We start from the raw sequence: 8031 nt of genomic DNA on the forward strand, positions 1-8031 counted from the left end.
ATGTTGTGCAGCTCGACATACGACATTCAACATTCGGAACTTATATATAACTGACAGACGAACGGACTTTTGAATGTTGTGCAGCTCAACATACGACATTCAACATTCGGAACTTATGTATAACTGACTAACGAACGGACTTTTGAATGTTGTGCAGCTCGACATACGACATTCAACTTTCGGAAGTTATATATAACTGACTAACGAACGGATTTTTGAATGTTGTGCAGCTCGACATACGACATTCAACATTCGGAACTTATATATAACTGAAAGACGAACGGACTTTTGAATGTTGTGCAGCTCGACATACGACATTCAACTTTCGGAAGTTATATATAACTGACAGACGAACGGACTTTTGAATGTTGTGCAGCTCGACATACGACATTCAACATTCGGAACTTATATATAACTGACAGACGAACGGACTTTTGAATGTTGTGCAGCTCAACATACGACATTCAACATTCGGAATTTATGTATAACTGACTAACGAACGGACTTTTGAATGTTGTGCAGCTCGACATTCGACATTCAACATTCAGAACGTATGTATAACTGACAAACGAACGGACTTTTGAATGTTGCGCAGCTCGACATGCGACATTCAACATTCAAAAAACCAATAACTGGCCAACGACAACAGAATCTGAATGTTGCACAGCTCGACATACGACATTCAACATTCAGAACTAATGTATAACTGATAAACGAACGGACTTTTGAATGTTGTGCAGCTCGACATACGACATTCAACATTCGGAACTTATATATAACTGACTAACGAACGGACTTTTGAATGTTGTGCAGATCAACATACGACATTCAACATTCAGAACTTATGTATAACTGATAAACGAACGGACTTTTGAATGTTGTGCAGCTCGACATACGACATTCAACATTCGGAATTTATATATAACTTACAGACGAACGGACTTTTGAATGTTGTGCAGCTCAACATACGACATTCAACATTCGGAACTTCTATATAACTGATAAACGAACGGACTTTTGAATGTTGTGCAGCTCGACATTCGACATTCAACATTCAGAACGTATGTATAACTGACAAACGAACGGACTTTTGAATGTTTCGCAGCTCGACATTCGACATTCAACATTCAAAAAACCAATCACTGGCCAACGACAACAGAATCTGAATGTTGCACAGCTCGACATACGACATTCAACATTCAGAACTTATGTATAACTGATAAACGAACGGACTTTTGAATGTTGTGCAGCTCGACATTCGACATTCAACATTCAAAACCAATAACTGGCCAACGACAACAGAATCTGAATGTTGCACAGCTCGACATACGACATTCAACATTCAGAACTTATGTATAACTGATAAACGAACGGACTTTTGAATGTTGTGCAGCTCGACATACGACATTCAACATTCGGAACTTATATATAACTGACAAACGAACGGACTTTTGAATGTTGTGCAGCTCGACATACGACATTCAACATTCGGAACTTATATATAACTGACTAACGAACGGACTTTTGAATGTTGTGCAGCTCGACATACGACATTCAACATTCAGAACTTATATATAACTGACAAACGAACGGACTTTTGAATGTTGCGCAGCTCGACATACGACATTCAACATTCAAAACCAATAACTGGCCAACGACAACAGAATCTGAATGTTGCGCAGCTCAACATACGACATTCAACATTCGAAACTTATACATAACTAACTAATGAACGGACTTTTGAATGTTGTGCAGCTCGACATATAATAATCAACATTCAAGCTTGATCGGAATTTTGAATGTCGTGTTGCTCGACTTACGACATTTAACATTGAAAACATATATAGATAGCCAACAGGAACGGACTTTTGTATGTCGTACAGCTCAACATACGACATTCAACATGCCGAATTTGATTATTGTTCAGTTCCACATACGACATTCAACATTCAAATTTTATATATATGACAAACGAACAGAGTTTTAAATGTTTTGCATATCGATATTCAACATTTAACGTACACAAACTATACCTGACCTATGAGCGGAATTTTAAATGGTGTTTAGCTTGACATTCAACACGTTATTTTCATTTTGACGTTTTATGTTTCGACATTTGACAGTTAACATTTAGAATGTGACTGTTGAAATCAAATGTCGTGTTTTATATGTATAACGGAATCTTTCTCCAACACAATTTCGAAGATTGTTTTCTTCTTTATTTTGTGTGTTAGCTGATTTTTACCAGCTCACATAGGCGCAATGAAGATGGATATAGATAGATGTGAGACAATACGCCAAAAACATGAGATGGCAAAACCAGACACCAAATTAGCAACAGGAATACCACTTCGTCGTCTTCTTACCTAGAGTTTGTCGCGTTGTCACTATATCTTTTTCTTATCGCGTAATCATATATCATATTGTCGCCTTGGCGCTCCTGTGATTGTGCAAGAATGCGACCTTACGACAAAGCGACAATGCGCTGAATGTTAAATGTTGTAACAACAGTAATTATGGTATAATTTGTATCTAATTATTTGGGATTCGTATTAGTACATACTTATGATAGAAAAAAATCAGTTAATGACCGAAGAGATATAAGATATTGATGGTGTGAAATTTAGCATTTGTTTTTGAAGGTAGCACCGGTCGTGTATGTGGCCTGCTATGAAAATTATTAAAAGTTGTCAGAAATACATCAGGGCCGTTTCTGTAGAATATCAAACTATGAAGAAATGTCTTATTTTTTTCAGTATGCATATCACGACCAACATCTTGAAATGCGTATCATCATGCTATATATTCTCCATTGAATGGTACTGCATGGACTTCCAACAGCTTTATGACACCAAATCGATTATCCTTTCAAAGAGTCAAATCTCACGAGAAATTGCTATTTATTGTAACAGTGATTATATGCAGGTGTGCCTCTGTGCAGGTCTCCGAAGAATTTAGATTTTTATTCTTAATTAATAGACTACTGTGATCTTAAATTTAGATAAATTACACTTTTGAGAAAGGAATGACAAAGACTAAACGTTAGGTTAAGAGGATCGAGACACCTCCAAGTCAGCACGATGCATATTTATTGTGTTGTTCGGTATTCCTCATATATCTATTTTATACATTTTACAGAACCTGTACATCATGTTTGGTGATCATAAACTTAATCACCATATAATTACTGGTATAAATATCACCTAAACCAATGTTCTTGAAGAAAGAAAAATGTTGATCAGTGTCAGTGGCTTTAGTGCATAATTTTCTAGTGATGTAAGTGGTATGAGGTTTATATACAGAGATCTATTTGTTCAAATGTAAATCAATTTTATGCAAGAATTGTTGGAACGAAATTATCCAGTAAAACATGTCTCTTAACTTAACAAATATGTATATATGACAGTGATTTTCAAACTCATCTGACTTATTTCAAGCATTAGTAGCAAATACTAATTTCGGTTTTTGAATTCCAACATGCGAAAGGCAGGGGCACAACAACAGAATTGTTGAATACTCACTTGAATATTGTTTTGGTTTGCGTGTGTATATTGCTTCATATTGTGTTCGTATGCAAAAGTATTGCATGAAGCTTAGGAATGTGTTCACAGAAGAGAGTGTTGCCTCCGTGAAGTTGATTCCACTTCCTTATTCCATTACTTATTCGATTCCCTGATTTCTTATTCGATTTCCTATTTACTTATTCGACTCCAAGGTACTTATTAACATCATAAATGGTTTAAAATGCATTGTATGTATTCTGATGCACTATCTTATACTTTGATTCCAACTAACCGGATTAGATGGTGTTCAGAGCCAAGAGGCACCACAAGATGGAGAGGCTGGTGCGGCTTTCCATCAAGATTTTGTCTTACATAGACGGTTTATCTATATAGGGTATGTGCCCGAGGGTTGGATATCTGAGACAGAGCAAGCCAACATACATGACAGATATGCCCTTACCAGGGCATTGAGAGTTTTTGCTTCATTGTTTGTCAATATCGTGTTGGCAAGGCGTTTTTTGTTTTGAAAAAAACCCGCTTACTTGAGGAACCTTGTCGTTCCCGTTTGGTGACTGCCCCTTTGTATGGGTCCAACCTTTTTCGAGGGACTCTTTCTTCTATTCCAAAGGATTTGAAGGAGGCCTTGGTAACTTCTGCCCTTCGTTTGAAGATAATGCGGGAAGGCCAGTACCTCACAGGGGTCAGCGCCTCCTGATAAGATGGCTGGAACTTCAGCTCCCCAGTCTGCTGTGCAGCCGAAATCGAAGCCTTAGTTGAAGGGCAACAAGAGAAAGGTTGATAAAGATAAAACCCCTCCTGGGGGCAATACGAAGAGTTCCTGACTCTTTCTCCCTTTCCTTTGTCGTTCCAGACGAAAGTTCTTTTCTGCAGGGCTCCGCTCCTCCAATTGTAGATTCTGGTTCTTTGAGGAATAGATTTCAGGAGAGGAAACGGATTTCTGCATTTCAGGGGAATAGATGTTTACATCTATTTCGACGATTCTTTCATGCTCCAGCTAGTGTGGTATTCTTTAGAATAGAACACCCGTCTGGTCCTGAAAGTCGGCTTCATTCCTTCCAGGGAGAAGACCGAGGTTTCCCCTTCTGAAGACTTTGTCTTCCTGGGAAACTGTTTCCACACGGTTCAGAGTATTGCCTTTCCACCGTAGGAGAAGATCGAGAAGGCTAAAGATCTTGTTTTGACCTCCATCGGCTCGTCCCACGTCTAGGTTCCTTGATTTCTGGGTTACCTCAATGCTCTGGCAGATTTAGTCCCTCTAGGGAGACGTTATATCAGACCTCCCCAGATGTTCTTCCTTGCGAACTGGGTCCCTGCCATCAGGGAATTAGCTTCCTCTCAACCAGTCGGAGAAGGATTTATTCGGTGTTAAATATAAAAGACAATGTTCTATGGGGGATTCAGTTGTCCACGACAGCTTTCACGAATGACCTTGTTCACGGATGCGTAAATGAAAGGGCGGAGGGCTTACTACCTGGGTGGCCATCGCCAGTCCTTTGTGCCCTCGCTATCTGTATTCACTGTTTTAGTCAAGCATCTTCCGGACAGGTTGACTGTTCTAGCAGATACTCTTTCAAGGCGCCGCCAGCCGGTTCTGTCAGAATGGCAGCTAAATCCCTCGATCTTCGCGGGCATTTTTCAGATGTGGAACAGGCCTCACATAGACCATTTCGCCAAAATTTCCTGAACAACTAGTTGCCAACCTTTGTCTATCCGGTGGTAACAGACCAAATAATTGTGGACGCACTGTATCTGGATTGGGACGGATGCATTATTATGCTTCCCTTCCATATAACCAGGTATGCAGGGTTCTACATTAGCTTTGGGAGGATTATTGCTCTCCTTCTGATATTGCCCCTTTGGGTGAGACAACTCTGATTTCCGGAGCTCTTGTAGTTTTTGGTAGATGTTCCTCTAGCTCTCCCACCCAAACCAATATCCTGCGCCAGTCACGGTCCAGGAGTATGCATTCAAGTCCCGAGAACCTCCACCTTCACACAGCGGAAGCTATCTCAAGACGCCTCGCTCAGGCAGGTTTTTCTTCGGACGTGTCACCTATCACCACCCGATCAATTATGTCTTCCTCTTCTGCGTCTACCAGTCACGAAGATTTTCTGTGACTGGTGAATCGGTAGAAGGATGGATCCGGCCAAGGCCTCTGTCCAGCTCATTGCTGATTTCCTTCTCTTTTTGTTTAGATAATGCAATTTATCGCAGAACTATTGTCATGATAGACCGGAGGTAGCATCATCCGCCTCTTTGTCTGCCTTTATTGAGGGGAGGGGAGGGGGTAGTTCAGGCTGGAAATGTATTACTGAAAGAAAATTGAGGCTTTTGCTATGTAAAACCAATTTTCATGATGTAATATTTATCATAACTTTATGGAGTCCCATCCTTCTCTTTCCTCCCCTTTCCTCCCCAGCCATTTTGCCCTTGTGATACTTTATAAGCTCTTAATATGGAAGTAAAGGTTAAATAGATCATTTCGATGCTTAATAATGCATTTTGAACAATTTGTGATACCCATTAGTACCTACAAAACGAATAAGTAATTTGTCATGTCTGATCTCGGTCGCCTTAGTTTCAAAGAGACGAAACATGAAATGGACGACAATCATGGCAAAATAAATGACGAACTTGATGAAAATAAGGAACCAGAACTGTTTTGAGTTTGTAATAGCGTGTGTGGACTCTAACTGGTCCTTGGCCTCTCAAATTCAGTAAGTTACACAAAAAATATATCTTAGTTACACTATTTTCTAGTTTGGAACTGATTCAGCAGTACCAGGTATTGCAATTATGGATTCAGTTATCATGAAGCAAATCAAAATATTTTTTCAACTATCTATTTAGCAATATTGAATACCCATCCTTTGGGGATGCATTGATAAAATATGAGAGATATCCATTCCTTACATTCAGATAAGTCGTTTATATCCAAATAACCTGTTTGAATTCTTGTGGTCCGATTTCTTGATCCCCTGCTTAGTCAATGCCATGATACACATGATGTCATTCAAATCACAACACCTTCGGTCTGCTACATATTATAGATTAGACTATATTCATTCTTAGCGGTCAGAGAAGAGGTACTTTCTAATATAGACAAGTTGGCCAAATTTAACCCTGACACTTTTACCCAAGGAGTATCAGGCAACCATTCTGGGAGGCTATGTATGAAGAATGACATACAATATGTATATTCACCCCTAGCCGAGCTCTGTCGATTTCATCATTACAAAAAGCCCACCAGTTCCTCCACAATGTTAAAATTTAGTTGAACTGGTACATATAAACTTAGACTTAGATATAAACATTGTACATTGTGAATCAGAATGGGTTATTACAAGCTCAATAACACTTAATGTTGATTGATGAATTGAAAATGTCAAAATGCAAAATATTAAAACAAAATCCTGCTGATAAGACGATGACATTGATTGAATGAAGAATTACCAAAGTCGAGCTGCACAAATTTGAAAACATAGATGGGTCACAAGATACTTTTGATACCTAACGTTACACTAGCGTGACGTCGAACGGCGTCAAATACGGACAAGGGTTTAAATAAAAACATGTCACATAAACAAATGTCTAATATAGAAAACACAAAATTAATGTGATATTTATCTAATCCTTATAATATGAGCTATAGGACCATATGCATAAACTATATGATTATATACATTTGTATATTGTGTTCGTGTCTGCCAATATTTCCATTCCGATTGAATTGTGGATTCCTGTAATGTACGTTGTTGAAACTTCTCTCATGAAATCTCGCGAGCTTTTCGATATGTAATAATCCTGTCGCCTATAAATTAATTAAACGAACAAAACAATATCCATACGCATACATAAGATACGGAAGCCTACACTATAGTGTGTTTAATACATTGAAGGAAGGTAACTGATTGGAGAATGTTTATTGTGGAATCTCGAACTGCAAAACATGTCGTATGTCGAGCTGTGCAACATTCCGATTCTGTTGCCGTTGGCCAGTTATTGGTTTTGAATGTTGAATGTCGAATGTCGAGCTGCACAACATTCAAAAGTCCGTTCGTTTATCAGTTATACATAAGTTCTGAATGTTGAATGTCGAATGTCGAGCTGCGCAACATTCAAAAGTCCGTTCGTTTGTCAGTTATACATACGTTCTGAATGATGAATGTCGAATGTCGAGCTGCACATCATTCAAAAGTCCGTTCGTTTATCGGTTATACATACGTTCTGAATGTTGAATGTCGAATGTCGAGCTGCGCAACATTCAAAAGTCCGCTCAGTGGTCAGTTATACATAAGTTTTGAATGTTGAATGTCGAATTTCGAGCTGCACAACATTCAAAAGTCCGTTCGTTTGTCACTTAAATATATATAAGTTCCGAATGTTGAATGTCGTATGTCGAGCTGCACAACATTCAAAAGTCCGTTCGTTTATCAGTTATATATAAGTTCCGAATGTTGAATGTCGTATGTTGAGTTGCACAACATTCAAAAGTCCGTTCGTCAGT

The sequence above is a fragment of the Argopecten irradians genome, chromosome 9 (genome assembly GCF_041381155.1).
Source record: "Argopecten irradians isolate NY chromosome 9, Ai_NY, whole genome shotgun sequence".
NCBI lineage: Eukaryota > Metazoa > Mollusca > Bivalvia > Pectinida > Pectinidae > Argopecten > Argopecten irradians.